The sequence below is a fragment of the Aythya ferina genome (assembly GCF_964211825.1).
Source record: "Aythya ferina genome assembly, chromosome: 17".
NCBI classification, from domain to species: Eukaryota; Metazoa; Chordata; class Aves; order Anseriformes; family Anatidae; genus Aythya; species Aythya ferina.
In genome coordinates this window covers 2,916,883-2,934,829 of record NC_140316.1, presented here as the reverse complement: position 1 = coordinate 2,934,829, position 17,947 = coordinate 2,916,883, and the positions used below count along the sequence as shown (strand labels likewise).

General features: G+C 36.5%; 1 protein-coding gene across 2 annotated transcripts in view; it reads left to right on the top strand.

The window, feature by feature from the left end:
• The window catches only part of LOC311420608 (uncharacterized protein), a 363,195-nt gene that overhangs the window by 43,139 nt on the left and 302,109 nt on the right, over positions 1-17,947 (top strand). For both annotated transcript variants that reach the window (XR_014684416.1, XM_084491669.1), the window contains exon 2: positions 9,987-10,093. The gene's annotated coding sequence lies outside the window, so the exon portion shown is untranslated. The remainder of the gene's footprint in view (positions 1-9,986; positions 10,094-17,947) is intronic.

Genomic DNA, 17,947 nt, shown 5'->3' with positions numbered 1-17,947 from the left:
ACAGACAGCATTTGTCTTTGCAACCTGACTCCTAAATGCATTGGCAACAAAACCTACAATACACATAATAGCAGCAAAGCCATTGGAATGACTGACTAAAGAAACAAAAATGGTAAACAAATGCATTATTTGTGTGCTGAGGTTTTGCAGGTTGCCACACTGAACAAACTGAGCTTTACATGACTCTTCTAATGCAAAGAGATGAAAGTGAAAATCATTTACACAGAGGTGCTTGTGACTCGTAGAGCTTTTTGAGAGGCTAAAAGTTCTTTAATAAAAGCTATTTAAAGCACTTTTAAAACCTGTTTGAATAACATGCTTTATAAAATCATACCATAAATTAAAATGTCACTTCTATTATTAAATATTTGAAAGGACATCTGGAAGCATATGGGCAATGCCTTTATAACTCATATAAAAGCAGATGCCTGGAAACTTAAGTGACCAAATAGTCTGACTGCTTTTTTTACCTTTGAGTGGCAGAAAAGAGCATGTCATGCAGGTACTGAGATTTCCAACATCAGCATCCCTGCTGAAGTATTTCCAGTGTAGACACTTGGTATTTGTTGCTATTTCTCCTGGAAGTTCTCGGGAGAATTTTTCTTTCACATGGTTTTCTTAACAGGTTTCTGAATTTTTATCTGGTGAAGTCAGTTGTAAAAAACTCAGTGGTATATTTTCTGGGCTTAAGCACACTGTAATGGCTATAAGTTACATGAATAAGCACACATTTGGAAGAGCTTTTGGCAACCACACATTTGGCAACCTTCATCAGAAAATTGCCATTTATATTTCATGGAATAAAGCAAGGAGCCTGGCTCTCGTTGTGTCATATTAGTGCCCACTATGGGGTAAGTCTAAGGAGGAAGGTCAATTGGCAATACCACTTCCTTTCTCACTTTATGCTATTGACTATTCGTACAGTTGCGGTTTGGGATTGCTATAGCAGCCCTATATGTTGTGTACATATGTATATGTATATAAACAGCAAGATTATTAGTCCATCATCATTTACAAAGGATTTTTTTTTTCTTTCTCATTTCACTTTGAGCTTTCTTTCCAATCACGCTATCATTACCAGAAAGATGATTCTCACATTTTTAGTTCCTCCCTTCTGAATTTTATCCACATACGTCCACTTGGAAGAGGGGAAGAAGTACAGATAACTTAATCTTTGGCTTAATCTTTGGAAATGATGCACCAGCAGAATATTCTAAATGAGGAAGGTAGACATGGTAAGGCGATGGATATATTGGCCACCAGAAAGCAGCAAGTGTTCTAGTGGAAGAAGAGCAACCTACTCAGAGAAGTAGAGATTAGCAGCAACTGTTCTGATGTGTGGTGAACTGGGAGTAGAACATCTTCCCTAACTGCTATCAGCAAGTTTTGTGCTGACCTCCTAAAGAAGCAAATGTTCAGTAGCCTGTTTGGCTACAGAGGTGGCTAGGTTACGATGACTAATGGTTCTGCTGGAATGTGAAACGCTCTCAAGACAGAGGCTGAAATGAGCCTCCAATATCTAAGTTGTTACTGGCCGACTGCAGCTGTTTTGTTGGTAAGGGACATGTTCCCTTGCTTGCTCTGTCATGCAGCTGTAAGCCATTCGCTGAAATGTACAAAGTGTTAGCAGAATATTGGAGAAGACAATGCCTGTATGCTTTAGTAAACACTAGAAGTGTGTTCATATCTATTGTCTTAATTTTTTAAAAATAATATATATATATGAATTTGTTTTCAAATCTGTTTTATTAGCATAGTTTAATCATATAATTTATAGCTGTTTGAATACCATTCCTCTCGATAATTCAGAATTAAAAAATATGTTTTATTTATCACAACAGGTGAATTTCCACTCAAATCTCCTGGAAGACAAATAATTTGCTTCTTTTCTAATCCACAGGGAAGCAAAGATAAATATAATCTTCCCTTCCTGTAATTGCACTGATAAACTGTATATATTTCTGGACACAGATAAAAGTATCACATCTGTTTTAGTGACTACAGCACTATAAAGATTACCCTATTTATTTCTAACCGTATGAATTTGACAGTATCCCCTTAGATTTCTATTCTATGGCATGTCAGTAATCTTTGAAAAATGCATTTCCTTGTTCTGTGAGACAGGGTTGATAAGGTAAACTATTAGAATGGAGTTTAAGCAGTTGAGGGAATTTCAAGGACATCTGCTAGGGAGGAAGAGGCTGCTTGGTTTTCTCTGTTTATCTAGCATTACTCGGCGTATATCTGTCGTGGATTAGTAGTGTTTAGAACTACTTGCATTATCATACCATCTTTTGAAGAGTCCTTATGAATATGCATATGTGCCTAGAGACATGCAATCGAGCTTTATAAATTGAAGATATGCTTCCTCCTCCTTCTTCCCTTCACCAGCTTGGGGTTTGCAGGTGACCCTGCTGCTGCTCATTGTCCCTGCAGGCTGCCTCCAAGTTGCGGGCCAGGAGTGCCTCTGCTAACAACATATTGCTTGCTCACTGTAGGTGCCTGGGAACAATGAGCACCTTCCCCTTTTCAGGCTTCAGCAGAAGAAGCATTTTACCCACTGCCACCTTGGTTGTTACCAGAAACTTTATAGCTGATTGGGTAGAGCATTCTAGGCTTAACCCTTCTTATGAGTACCTCCTGAACAGGCACAGGGAGAAGTGCCTCACAGCTGGGAATACTGGCCTGATCAGTCTCTGCCAAATAACAGAGGGAAGAAGAAATTGAATCTAATTAGTTATTCCCTTCTACATGAAGGATTTTTTATTATTATCAGTTGTTTTGTCCTCTTAATTAAGTCTTGAAGGAGGTTTCCTGGTATTCTCTCCCAGAGTCTGTTTCACAGTAATGTGGACCTTAGACAGTTTTCCTGGAATTCATCCTAAAGGTGTTCTTCCTTTTCTTCTTGCCATCATATTAGTTGCATGCTCACCGGCTGCTTTCATGACCTCCAGATGACTGTTGATGTACCCATGGATGTGCTGGGTTAGCTTGGTGTGATGCTTGTGCTTGGGCAGGGGGAGCAGAAGCTCAAGCTGTCAATCCCCAAGCTTGGTGTTGCCCTCCACGTACAGTGCAGTGGGCTGATGCATCATTTAACACACTTTGTCATTTATGTGGGAATGTAAAAGGTGTGTATGCTTCATGACAGCTGTCAGCACATAAATGAAGCCAATCATCCCCAGCAAATTCCTACAGGCTGGAATTGAGCCCAAGAGTCCTTGTATCCAGTCTTAGACTGCACTACCTTCTAGTGGCATTTTACAATATTTTCTTCCTTTTAACATTTTAGCACATATTGGCAATGATCCGGAGACTCTAAGGCACAGCTAAACTAAATGAGGGTAACTTTTAGCTTCTAATAAATTACAAACTTTGTATTTTCTCAGGAGTAGTAAAAATAGCATGTATATAAACTCATTCTATTTCTGCAACTTTGTTCCCATCAACTTGTAACTCCCAAATTAAAAATAAAAATATTAAAAAAATTACTGTCTTCTAATGCCGGTCTGTGTATCACAAAAATTTGATTGGCATAAATGAATTCACAGTTTACAGTTAGTCTTAATAATGGATAGATTTGCTGAAATGTAAGCAGGCATTCTCCAAACATGAAAGTGAAGTTAGAAGTATTGAAGTGTTTAAAAGTCCATGAAGAAACGTTGGAATAGATACTTGCTTGTTATTGGCTTCATTTTACTTTGAGAGTTACTCTTCTGTAAACCAGAAATAACAATAAATTATAAAACCAATTGGTTTAGATTAAACTATAATGAGAGTATTTCAGGCTATGTTCTGCATGGATAACAGTGCAGGGAGACTATAACTAATTGTAAATGTGCTTGTGAAGGATTGGGTTCAGGTCCTGCTTTTAAGCCTGTGCATGTAAACTATCAGGCAGCCCAAGGCTGAGGTGACTCACCAATGCCAGCTCAGCACAATCTCATTGCGGGTGGTCTGTTAGTTATCAGACCATCTTTTGACCCAGAAGATGCAGTAGGCAGAAAAATAGGGTGCTTCTGCTAAAGCCAGCCCAATACAGGGTGGTTTTATCTACAAACAGAAGAATGTCATTTTGTTTGTTTGCTTGTTTTTTGTTTTTGTTTTGTATGCTTTGCAAAATTGAGAATATCAAGTGCAGGAAAAAAAAAAAAAAAAAAAAGAGGAAAAAGTCTATTATTTGTTAATTTCTTTCCTTATTTTTGGGGGGTTAAAACTGAAGGAATTCTGAATCCCCTAACCATTGATGTCAAAGCAAAGCACTTTTATAGTGACAGAGTTTCACACTGAAGCTGGGTTTGCACTGAGCTCATATGAAGCAGCTCCTGCTGCCCATTGTTCTCTTTTTATCCTGAGCTACATGGGAACAGTGCTTGTGGGACTGTTTTACAACACAGATCAAGGGACGATCTCAGTTAAAACTAAAATGAGCCTTAAAACACTGGAGCAGCACAAGCAAAAGGAGGACCATTGCCAAAAGTAAAGTAACTGGCTGATTTTTTAAGGACTTGGTATTGACATGGATGAATATGCAAGGGCAGAGTGGCAGGGACCTCCTTCCCTCCTTACTCTTTGTGTGTTATGGTGGCAGTCAGAAGACATGGCCATGGACTAGTTGCAACATCATGCTTGTAGCAGTACAGAGCATAGATGTGGGCCTTGTAGTAAGGAGCTGAGATCTCAGCATATCTAGGTAGAATCAGCCTTTTTGCAGTTGTCTGTGTTTCCTTTCCTGAACCTGCCATTCAGCTGGGACAATGAATGATAAGATGTTTTACTACCCTCTCCTGCCAGTTAATTTAATTCTTGTGCGCCCATACTGACTCACTACTTCACAACACTGAAGGGATACATTTGAATTAAAAAGGAAAATCTGCCCTATTTATATCCCAAAGCTATGTGATTTATTATTTTTTTTTTTAACATATTTAGTTTTAAGAAAAACACTTTCTTGGCTGAAAAAGTAAAAGCCCTAAGGAAGTTCTTGAGTCATTGTACAATTTGAATGAATTTAACACTATATAATCCCATTACCATTGCAATCATTATTATGGTGCTACTGGGAGGGGAACGGATCCTTTAAGTCAGATATCTAGACCAGAAAAGCATACAACAATTGGGAAAAAAAAAATTAAAAGCCTGTTACCTCCTCATATGGCTGAAAACAAGGGAAACAAGATATAACCTAATCTTATGGCTCTGATGCATGAAATTAACGTGTACACCTAACAACCTGAATTAAAGTTCTGTCAAAGAATTTAAATTCCAAATATTATTTTCCTACCTACATCTCAATTTGGTAGATGGTTATGGTTGAGAGATTCCTGTTGGTTTGATAGTGAATGGTTATTCAGAACCTATCTCAGTTTATGCTTAAAGATACTTTTGAATTGAAGTTCTAATAAAATAAACAGGTAAACTATGGCTTTTAAAAGATGGATGCAAGTAAATGTTCTAATCACCTGTATGCTAAAGTTCGTTCTCCCTTCTGCACCCATACACAATTTACATTTTAATTCAGTTGTGAAGCTTGCAGAATGGTGATATGAAGCAAAGGAAGCAGTAATAATCTTCGTGCAGTTCTAACATGTCACCTGGGTGACGTGTTAAGCAAAGAGTCAAGGAGATTCAAGAGGATTTCATTATGAATGTGGCACTTCCACAGCGTGCTTTTCAAAGAGGTCTGGGTCATCTAGGTCTGTGGTGCTGCTGAGAAATGTAGAGAGAGCCTGCAACAGAATCTACTCCTCTCCCTTCTCCCAGCACTAAGTTTTGGGCAGCCAAGAAATCATCCAGTTCAGGAAACTGATCAAAGCAAAATAAAATAAAATAAATAATAAGCGTTCAGCTTAATCTTTCTCCTGGCTGAGCTGGCTGCAAGGCCCAATGTACGATGCTGGTGCCAGCCCAAGAGCAAGAGCATGCAAGCTTGCAGACAGGGAAGAAAAAGGCAAGATCAGCATTAAATCAATTTGGCCGTGAAACCGCACTTCAGGTCTAATGAATTGCTGTTCAAAGCTCTGCTACAAAAACCTTTAATGTGTATCTAAAGCAAAGCTAAATGCACAAACAATTGGCATAGAATGGCTGGTAGGGGGATGTAGTGCCTGTGTTATGTCTTTAGCAGTCAGTCTGTTGGAGAATATCCATCATGTACCTGCTCTCCCCTGTCAGCACCGTCGAAGGATGACTCAGCCCAGCCCTGCTCTGATGCAGTGAGTATGACAGGCTCTTTGGTAGCTCACATGGATAAGTGGGAGTCCCTCTCTTCAGGGAGAACACCTGCAGTCACTTTCTCTTCAGATTTCTCTGCTCTGTCTGTTGAGCATTCTCTGGGGGCCCTTCTATATGCACTTCTAAGGCTTCCCCAGATGGTTACTCTGCAACCCAGATGTTGTTTGTTTATTCATTTGTCACTTTAAAAGGAACAATACCAAGAAAAAAATAGGATGAGATATGTTTGTTCTCTGTCAAGGAAGAACGAAAGGGACTCGTCAGAGATTCCAACATATGCATTTTTCACCTCGAGAAGACTGTCACAAACTTGCTCCTGTCTTGAAAGAATCTTTCCCATTCTTTTTCTGCTGGAAAGCTTCTCCTGTTTGGGAAGATGGGCCTTAGAATCTCCATTCCTAAAATATATCAGAACTGGAAATTTTCAACAGGAGCTACTTATGTGTACCTGGGATACTTTTCTTCTTTTCTAATGATTAGGTTAATAAATCTGTGACAGCCCTGAATGTCCCTGGAATGCTCCTGTGAGGTATGACTCTGCTCCTGGTTCTTCCATGGAGTTAAAACACGCATATTTTGTAGCCATGCTTAGGTGGCTACTTGTCACATTAAATGAATGTAGGCAGCTGATGAGTGTTGTCATTTCATTTTCAGGGACCTATTTCAAAGGCACAGTTAGCAATCCCCTACTGACAGTTCTGTCAGATCATAGCATCTCTTATTAATATTGCAGAGAATCCAATATTTATGAGATCAGCCTTTTGCAAGAGTTCAAATAATAGTGAGTGAAGAAACCTTGGGTGCAAAAGTTCAAGCATCAATAGCCTTCTCTCTGGGACATTCAAGACCATTCAGCTCTGTAGGGCATTCAAGACCTATCCTACTGCACTGCTATGCTGAGTAATGGGACTTTGAGAATTGCATAGCTCTTTCAGTGTTGCTGAGGATTGAGGAGGACTTGAGCTGCAATCAGTCTCTTTAATGATATTACTATAAAGATTGTATCTCTTATCCATTCTTTTGTTAGAAACCATTTTTATAGCAGGTACAGCTATAGAACATTTGCCATCCAAGACTAACTATAGGAGAAAACCTGGTCCTTTACACGTAGCACATTTCCCTTTCTGTGAATAGAACATAGGTGTCCAAACAGGGACTGCGGTGTGTGACATTTTCACCTATTGAACACACTGGAAATAGATGCGATGAACCTCAACGAACTCATGTCAAAGAGGCAGTAAGGTCTTCCACTCGGTCAGCTACTGCAAGATCTATAATGGCCCCACTTTTTGTTTTGCTTACAGATATAAAGAGCAGAGGATTGATATATTCGTGTCCTCTGCGCCACTGATCACAGCAGTTGGAGTAAAGCTCGATCTCATGATTAGCAATGCTCAGAGCCTGAAGATAGGTTTTAATAGGGCTTGCAGAAGGTTTTTTTTTTTTTTTTTCCCCCCTAAAAATTGTTCATATTCATTTTTTGAAATATCTTCTAAGAAAGCTCATGGGCAATATCAGACTTTGACAGGATGGAGCTCATTAACTTCTACCCAAGCTAAATGTCAATTTACACACTAATGTTAGTTTTCTCCTACCTCTGTGTCCCCAGTCACAATTTTTTTTTTTTGAAAACCAAATGCTTAAAGTAATTTTTAATCCATGAAATCACAACAGTAAAGAAATTGACCCCAGAAGTATTTCTCCAAGAGGAGCTACTATATAGGGAATTGCAAACTGTGGGCTTGTTATCTAGCTGCCTTAGAGGAGAAAGTGTCTTTTTAAGGAATTCTAATAAAAGTAAAATTTTATAAATGTAGTAAAAAGAATTAAATATGTGAAAGTTCTGGTGAACACTCAAGGATTTTATTTTTTCAACTTTACATCATCAGAACAAATTCATCTGTAGTTGGTAATTAAAAAGATTAATAGCAATGGTGTAGGAGACAATGAATAACAATGAAAGAGACCATATTTCTCCTTTTGCAGTACATGCACATAGGAGGAAAATCCATAAGACAAAAAATAGGAAATCTTTTTGCATCCATATAGTAAACATGCCAAACTAGCTCCCAAGAGCTACAGTGTACAGAAGTTTGTTCACATTAATTTAAACATCTCACCATCTCACTCCAGGCAGATTTTTTTTTTTTTTTTTTGGTAAAAAGAAATTTAATGGTCAAAGATTCATGCCATGAGCTAAGTAACAGCCAAGTGAGAAATAAAAAATCATTCTAAAACCATTCTCCATAACTCTGTTTTTTTTTTTTTTTTTTTTTTTTTTTTTTTAAGTTTTGTGCATCTTTCTTTGAAGCAGCTTATGATAGTTATTTTCAAAGCAGTATTTTGTTCCAGGAAGACTCTTGTTCCTCTTATTCTGCGTTTTTAAAATAAATTTCCTTGAGCCATATTTGTAGTTTGTGTTCCTTTTGAAAAGCATCATTTTGCTGTGTTTCGTTGGTTCTTCGAAAATTTGAAGCAACGTGTTGCCAGTATCAGGAGAAATTTATATGCAAAGCATCTGACACAGAGGAGATATAGCACTCCTCCAAACAGGAAACAAAATACTTATTCTTTGGCTACCAATTGCAACCCAGTAAGACTTGTAAAGCAAATGTATCCTAAAAATGTTAGCAATTAATTTTTAGTTTACGCGGTGCTTCAGGGAGCCTCATTTTGACCATTTCTGAACCAAGAAGTCACAATTTCTCCTTTTAATGAAAATTTCAAAATAGAAAATATTTAACATTAGGATCACTCTGAATGAACATACTTCTGCTCCCTTATAAATCATAAAGGATTTGTTGTGATTGTGTTAGTTAGGCAAATTTTGTATCTCTGAAACCTTCCCCTCAAATATATGGGGTGGGATTTGTTGTTTCTTCTTATTACTTTCCTTCAATAGGACCCATGAGTTGCTAGTTGAAGATTAGGGGGTGCTCCCAAAGTGGTAAATTAGTAAGCTCAGCCAAGCCATATTTGTATCACTGCCAGTTCCAGGAACTAGCTGACAATCTTTGTACACAAGTCAAGAGCCAAAAGGAAGCTTCCTTGACCACAGAACTGATCATTACAGGTAAGGTGAGAGTGGTGGTCAAGATGCATGCCTAAACCTTTCCACTTCTGCTGTTAATAGCTTCTGGTCTTGGTCCAGTACCTTGTGATCTGGTTTCTAGGTTATGGTGTATGTATGATATATATATTTGTCACATTAGAAACGTGAAGATACTAACTGGCTGAAGAACTTCATGGTGACTGAAAAGCAATTTTTTTGTAGTTCTGAGCAGCCTGAAGTTTATAGACCTAAGCATAGGAGAAGCTACAGATGAAATAGCTGTATATGCAGATTAGTACGTTTATATAACATACTGACAATGCCAGCCAACTTGTCCATCCTGCACAGAAAGAAATAACCTTGAATTTAAGTCATTTGTAAGTGACATGACAAGTCACACCCTTTGCATAGTTCTGTGCATTCAGATTTATTTTCTGAGCATCAGATCTGCAAAGGATTGGCAAACTCACAGTGTTGGGCTTGCTGTGTGTACGTTTAAAAATCTTAGATTTGCTATGCATATGTGAGCATTTCAATATCAACGTATCATTACAATTTGATGATGATGTTCTGCAAATAAAAATCACATATAAGAAAGATACAAACCGAGCATCAAATAAAATGTGATCAGAAAAGGAACAAATAAGAAGACAGTACAGAAATACAAAGTAATTTCATTTATTTATTTATTTATTTTCAGGTATACCTGCAAAGATGTTGCTAGGACTATCAAGCAATGGCAGGCAATAGGCTGGGATGCATCTCCGTTGCTTTACGTGAGGATCAGAGCTACCATGTTCCCAGATGGTAAGTAATTCCAGGCTGATCTCAAGAAGAGAGGGGCTTTTGCCAAGCTCCAAAATGATCTCTTAAAAATAAAACAAAACAAAAAACTTATTGCACATGACAGCAGAAAAAAAGAAAAAAAAAATCTATTTTCCCCATTTAGGATGCTAACTGAAGGGACAGGAGAGAAGTCCCCAGCCCTTTACAAATTTGAGTCCATTATCTATATTGGAGACTGAAGCAAAATTTTGGTCTGTTGAGCACTGAACTTTTACAGCAGAGTGCAGAGAAATCATTCAAATCAGGTGTTTCCATAATTGCAATGCAGTAGGGGCAATTCTGAGAGCTGAATAGATCCCAAATTTACCCTTCCAGCTGATTGATGAAGCAGTTTAGTGTTAGTACACAATGTAATAAAATAAATTGCATAGGAAAACACGGCAGGCTGGCTTCAAACTGTGGAGATTTGATTGCACTTTTTGTCTTTATCTTTTGTTTGGTTTTGTCATGGCCTTAGCGCCAGTGCAGTGATATGAAGAGGTGAACCTGTCCATTAAAACTGACAGAAAGCTACACATAATAACTAAAAGTCAGCATACCTACAACATGCCCTCTACTCTGGTCATTGGCCTAGTATGTGGTATTCAACAAATTATAAAGTGATTCCCTTATAAAGAGGAAATAAAGGAGGGTTATTGGCCTCCTTGCTCTGCATAGGAAGAAAGGAAGGGAAGATGACAGGAAAATTTGAGCAAATCAACTTTATAAATTTTGAAACATTGGGTAACGCTATAAATATATTTTAATGCATTGCCACAAAGTACTTGCAATGTACTGCTTAATGCAAGTCTGATTTGCTCTAGAAGTATAAAGCATGGATTTTCTACCCTATCAAAGTGAAACTGCATGTGTTATCTGGCTTGTATGTACAGCAGTTTTTTTTTAAAGACCTGTATATAACCTGTAGTATTGATATGCAAATTATGTCATTTAAAAAAAAAAAAAAGAAATATATTTATGATTAGTTCCAGTGAAAGTCCTATCTCTTGGTGCAGTTTTTCATTTGACAGCCACATCTGGGTCTTTCTGACAGAATATTAAATCTCTGACTTTTGATACCTGTTTTATATAGTCAGCCTATGTTTATCATTTCCAAGTAATATTTGAAAGGGCAGAAAAACAGGAAAAAAAACAATCCATAAAGTGAGTCCATGAAAAGGCAAGAGAAGACCACAAAGCTTTTTAAAGTTCAGCCAGTTGAACCCCAGATCTTACAAGTTAGCCACAAAGATAGGTCACCAAGCTTAACAATAAAATAAATAAATAAAATAAATAGCCTCACTTTATGGCTACTGCTAATGTAATTTTGCCTCATTTTTGAAGTCCTTTTTGGATATCCTTTAATTAAGTGATATAATTTATTTTGAAATTGGATGGCCATGGGATATTTTTTGCCTATTTCTGAAATATTTAATAAATTTGCTGTGATAAAATCTACAGGATTTATGTATCATATGGGGTTTATATATTGTCTCTTTGTTTAACATACCCTAAGCTCATTTTTGAGTACTAATATGAAGTTATGAGAAAAGTGGAAAATATAGAGTTTGTATAAGAAACTTTGTCTTTGATCTTATCACAGAAAATACTGTGCTGAAGCAAGGGTGAGCTTGATCAGGGGTTGGTTTCAAGTGAAAATGCCAGATCTAAAATAACACGTTACTGTAAAATAGACAAGATTTTTATACTTTAACATTTTATCTGTAAGAACTGAGCATCTTTGTCAAACTAACTTTGAAAAACTTTCCTTATTTACAGGCTGAATTCAATTATTTGTGAAAAATCTTATATTCCTTCCATGTATCGTCTGTACTATATTGTTCATAAGGAGGGCAGAAGCTTTCATATTTATATGTCAAGTTCTTTTGCTCAAACTCAGTATGAAACTGAAAATGAAACTCTCTTTTTTCAGCTTTCTTTTTTTTTTTTTTTCCCAAGTAAAGTAATGGAAGTGTCAGGAATTTTCTAGGTGGGATGTATTCAGAGAGCCTTGGAAATGAATCCTGCAAAGCTGTTTCTGTAAGGAGGAGGAATGAAACTTTCATTGCGTCATGTCATTGACCTTTCAAGTGGTTGAGAGTTTTAAAAGCTTTTTCTCCTGCTTTCAATTCTAAAGGTTTAAGAAAACAAATCAAATGCAAATATATGATGTGAGGAGGAGATTATAGGTGTGCAGGAGATCACATTATGTCTGAGATACTGAAATAGCATTCACTCATTATAAGAACTTAAACAGTTTGAATCTTAGCGTAGGCCGTATTCTAGTTTGTTGAAAGATCCTACTTTTGCTAAGAGAGGCTCCTGGCTAAATTTCTTCAGACTGACTGTCCACACAGTGGTATTTCTATTCTACACTTACTACAAAGATACAACATGTGACCATTTTCTTTGTTTTCATCTTTTTCATTGAATTCTTGACAAATGGCTTAAAAACCACCAAGTATAATCCCTTTCCCATGCAGCATTTATTTTTCCATTCAGCATTTAATTGAGACCTGGAGACACTTCACATGGAGTGAAGTACCTGCAAGTGGTTGGTGTGAACATTCCCATCTTCCCAGTGAGCATTTTGGACCTTTATACATCAGCATTTATAATCCCTGTATTGACATCTCTGTTTTTGTTTGCTGTTGGGAAACTAAAATGCTGTTCAGTGCTCTGTGTCCCAGAAGAGGTACCCGTTCTCCTCCAGAATCCTCATAAAAGATGCCAAGAGTCAGTCTTGCACCTGGCTATTATCCTTGGGATAGGACACTGATAACATCAACTTCCTCCTATGTTTGGAGACCTGAAAAAGGTTATCTCAGTGGAGGTTATTGTTCAGATCATAGGAATAATGTTCAGATTCTAGGGAAATGGGGCTTACTAGAAAAGCATATTAGCCTTTAATGTGAGGGAGAAACTGATGTTTAAGAAACAATGACAGAATATGAAGCTAGCGCAAATGAGAGAAAGGTCTTATATCAGCCACAGCAATCCATGTGCTAGAGCAGGAACATGCTCTCTGAGTCCACTACATGGGCTGACTTCTGTAACCTCTAGCTGTTGTATATCCAGCAGCAGTAAAGCAAGGCAACTATAATGAGGCTGAGGCATTCAACAAACAAAATTTTATATCACAAAGCTTGGGAGCCAAAGGCCTGGCACAGTGCATATTTTACATTGCTGTTTTCTCACCTGGTTCTCTGGAAGAGCAAGGCAGAATAGTAAACAAAGAGTATGGAGGAATATATAAAGAAGAACAGATAAGAAGCCAGGGGATGTGATTATTCAAAAAAAAAAAAAAAAAAAAAAAAAAAAAAAAAAAAGGATGAATAAAGCCTGCAAGATATAAAAATACTTGGGGTGACAGCTGTATCTCAAAGGAAATGTAACAGTGAAAGCAAATAATGTTTTCTGCCCTGACAACATCTCTCTCTTCTAGTGTAAATCCAGTTATAATTTTTTATTTGTTTCACTGATCCTTTTATGATAAAAAATAGTTCACCTCTCTGAGTTAGTCCAAGAACACTGGTCGCAGTATTGTTTCCAGCACTACTGGAATTTAAAAATGTGCTTAATGTGAAATTCAGCTGGTTGTAATGGGGTAACTTATATGTTTAACATTAAGCATGCACTTAAGTGCTTTGCTAAATTAGGCCCAATATTTACATCTTTAATACTTCCATATCCTAATAAGAACTTAATCTTCTAACCACATAATGCATTGAGTTTGCATATTATATGAAATACTACTGCAGGGATTTGACAGGCTAAATTTCATTGTAAATAAGGAGGATTAATTCAAACCCCCTTGGTGTCATTGAAAAGATTCTTATTGATTCCCATAGTTCTTGAATATAGAAAGAGAAATTAAATAAACATTCCCCAGGAGAAGAAGTGGGAGGTTCTTATAAGTTGCAAAACAACAGATGTCTTAGTTCTATGTCAATTATTTCATTTGTGATTATTCTGCATTATGACTCTGCCCATGATGATTTAAGTGATAGCATCTGTGGAGGCCTTGAAAAGAGTCTTCACTGCATTAATTTTATGTGATAATGTTACACCTGAACTGAGCCTGTCTGCTGGGAAGCACTAGGTAAGATATGAGCATGAAGTGAAAAACAACAAGAACATCGGTGAAACTCCAGCTGTAAAATGCAAAAGTTATACTGAGGTGTTTATACTTTGTTCTTGCTGGTTTCAGCTAATAAGAATATAAATTTTTATACTTTGTTCTTTTGCACAGTAGAGTAATGCTTTGGCTGGGGGTTACTTTATATCCGTATTAACTTTCAACAAAATCTTGGAAATTCTATTTTTTTTTTTTTTGTATAATCATAATAATGAGTAGGACAAATACAAGCGGCAGTTAATAATGCATATCTGGTGTAACTAGTCAACATCTGAACTTGTTACAAGGATGTTATGAAAAGATGTGCTTAGTCCAGTGTTTGTAACACAAATTAACATCTAAGAAATATTTTTGCAGAGGCTCATACTGATGTTTTGTAAAGCTGCATAACAAACACTGTCAAAATGTGAACATCTTTACTTTGTATTCCCTGGTTTTCTGTTGCTTGTTTGATCTACAGTGAGCAGTGTGTAGTAGGATACTGGAAATGTTATAAATGTCTTCCCATGAGGTGACCCTTTACTTTTACTCCCCCCATGTATTTATTAGAGATTAACAACCCTAGATTGTTTTTGACTCAGGATTAGTTAAGAGATCAAACTCCCTTACTTGAAGATCTTAGTCTTTTACACATTATGTGAAATTCCAGCCTTACATGGAGGAAACCTGCAGCAGGAAGTTCAACAGTTGCCAATCAATGCCCTAGTTGCTACTGGATGACTATGGTTGTGAGCTGAGAGACTGGGGGTGTTCTGAGGTTCAGTACCCTGGTTTGTTGTGAGATCAAGGTGTTTTTCTACATGGAATGCCTCCTAAGAGCCTCCTACTTGTCTTTATTTTTCTTTTGAGTTTTGTTTTCACAGGCATCTGGTGCCTTTACTGGGAAGCTAAGCTTGTGTTATACTTTGAAGAGCAGATCATAATTCCAAAATCAGTTTTTTCCCCTCAGCAGTTAATATGGCATTGGGAGCAACGTGAAATGGGAAAACCATGGGAAGGAAGATCTTTTTTTTCTGTGGGGAAAAAAATAAAATAAAAACAGAAAATTTTTTGTAATTGGTCTGGGAATCAATATGTTTTCTGAATTGTGCTAGCTTATTTCTGGAGAACGGCTTACAATGTTACTGCTTCCTCTGCCTCTTTTCTTTTTTTCTTTTTTTCTTTTTTTCTTTTTTTCTTTTTTTCTTTTTTTCTTTTTTTCTTTTTTTCTTTTTTTCTTTTTTTCTTTTTTTCTTTTTTTCTTTTTTTCTTTTTTTCTTTTTTTCTTTTTTTCTTTTTTTCTTTTTTTCTTTTTTTCTTTTTTTCTTTTTTTCTTTTTTTCTTTTTTTCTTTTTTTCTTTTTTTCTTTTTTTCTTTTTTTCTTTTTTTCTTTTTTTCTTTTTTTCTTTTTTTCTTTTTTTCTTTTTTTCTTTTTTTCTTTTTTTCTTTTTTTCTTTTTTTCTTTTTTTCTTTTTTTCTTTTTTTCTTTTTTTCTTTTTTTCTTTTTTTCTTTTTTTCTTTTTTTCTTTTTTTCTTTTTTTCTTTTTTTCTTTTTTTCTTTTTTTCTTTTTTTCTTTTTTTCTTTTTTTCTTTTTTTCTTTTTTTCTTTTTTTCTTTTTTTCTTTTTTTCTTTTTTTCTTTTTTTCTTTCTTTCTTTCTTTCTTTTTTTCTTTCTTTCTTTTTTTCTTTTTTTCTTTCTTTCTTTTTTTCTTTCTTTCTTTCTTTTTTTCTTTCTTTCTTTCTTTCTTTCTTTCTTTCTTTCTTTCTTTCTTTCTTTCTTTCTTTCTTTCTTTCTTTCTTTCTTTCTTTCTTCCTGGTTTCTTTCTATTAAGAAATGTCTCTTGTCCACCCATAGTTCTTGAGACTAAGATCTGAATTTTTATTTTTGTCTGTACAATACCCAGGATCTGATTAATTCACTGAATGTAGGTAACTCAGCTGGCAAGGATGTAAAAACTGCAGGAAGATGATGAGGGCTTTGGCAATTAGTTATTTATTTAAGGCATTTGGAATTCCTAATGGCCCCATTAAGATTACAAATACTGTGGATCTGTTTGCTGCAGTGTCATAGAGAAAGGCCATTACAAGAAATTTAAATGAGGAATAGGGTAGTAACTGTGTCTTATTGGCTTGACTTCTGTAAACCTCAACAATGTTAGAGAGGTTGGGGTGGTTGTGCCAGCTTAGTTACAGCCAGGACTGGGCTTGTGGTTGACGTGAAGTCCTTCCTTCACAAGCAGGCTGTCTGTGGGTGTACATGCATTCACGCGGACACAGTCTGTTGAAACTCTTACTGCGCAGAGCAATGCTCTGAGTTATTGGGAGCTGAACTGACACCATCTCGCTGGGAACAGCATGTCTTTCTGGGTTCAGTCCAGGAGCTGATGGCTGTCAGCCCTTGCAGTGGGTCATGTTGGTGGGAGACAGCACTGCTCCCTGTGTAAGCTTGTGTTTTTCCTTTGGCATTAAATTCTCTGCTTGCTGAGATACACTCTTTTATTTCTGGTGATTACACCATTAATATGCAAGCCATGCAAGTTGTGATAAGTGGTTCAAGAGCTATTTACTAGCTGGAATATGTAATGTCAGACAAGGCTTCTAAATGTGAGTATTCTTTTAAATATACTGCCTATAATTCTGCTGCAACCATCTTGGTTTGTGTACGTAAAACTGACAGAGTCGTATCGTTTGTTAGCTACAACTGCCATATTATGTATATTCTTCTTACTCCCTTGAAAATCACAACTGTTGTATATCCCAAAGAGACCCATTTGGGAAGCAACAATGACATTTATATTGTACGTTCATTTAAAAGTGTTGCATAGTGAACTACTTTTTTTTTTTCCATTTTAATTGGGAAACTTTTTTTTTTTTTTTTTTTTTTAAGCTGTAAAGTACCAAGATTCCAGAACTATAAAGCACACAAGAATGTCTGGAACCATGTTCCTATAAATGAATCAATTGCTGTAATCAAACCTTTTTACACTCTTATGCAGTATCTGCAGTATCTAAGTTTAAATTAGAAATAGCCAGGCATTCCTTCTTTCTTATTTTTATTTTTTGTCAGAGATCAGCAATGGGGAATAAACTTTTATTTGAATCACCTATATTCCTTTGGTCATGGACTGGATTGTTCACAGCCATACTATGGGCATCATGGGTTTTCTGTCTGAGGGCTGGCACACACCTTAAGGAAATGGAGATGACAGGAGCTGTTCATTGCAGACTGGCATGCTGTTTCTACTTTTGTATTTGTATCTGCAGAGCACTCTTCATTAACCAAACAAGACATTTTTAGAGTTCAAATTTAGTAATATCTGTAAGAGGAAAAGTCTTCCTATTTTTCACTGAAGTGTATATTGAAATGTAACATTTTATTTACAGCTGCTAGCTGTGCTGCATATCAATGCCTGTACAACACCTTTGTCTTCTGAAGGTTTGCTTCAGATTCCTGTTTAAAATATTTGTTTTATTTATTTTCTGAAACTGAAGTCTTCTAGATATGGGAGTAACAAGCCAGAAGAAACCAAGCTATCTAGTCTGGCCTATTCCAATGCAAGGTGTGGATTTTTCACTCGTAATTCATTGATTCGTGGATGTCCACAAAACAAGTGACCTGGTATTGCTCAAATTCAACTTAAGATGGCCTCAGTGTATTTTGTGAAGATTAAAATTAACATTTTCAAAGGGAGGGGAGAGGCAATTGGAAAGGAGGAAGC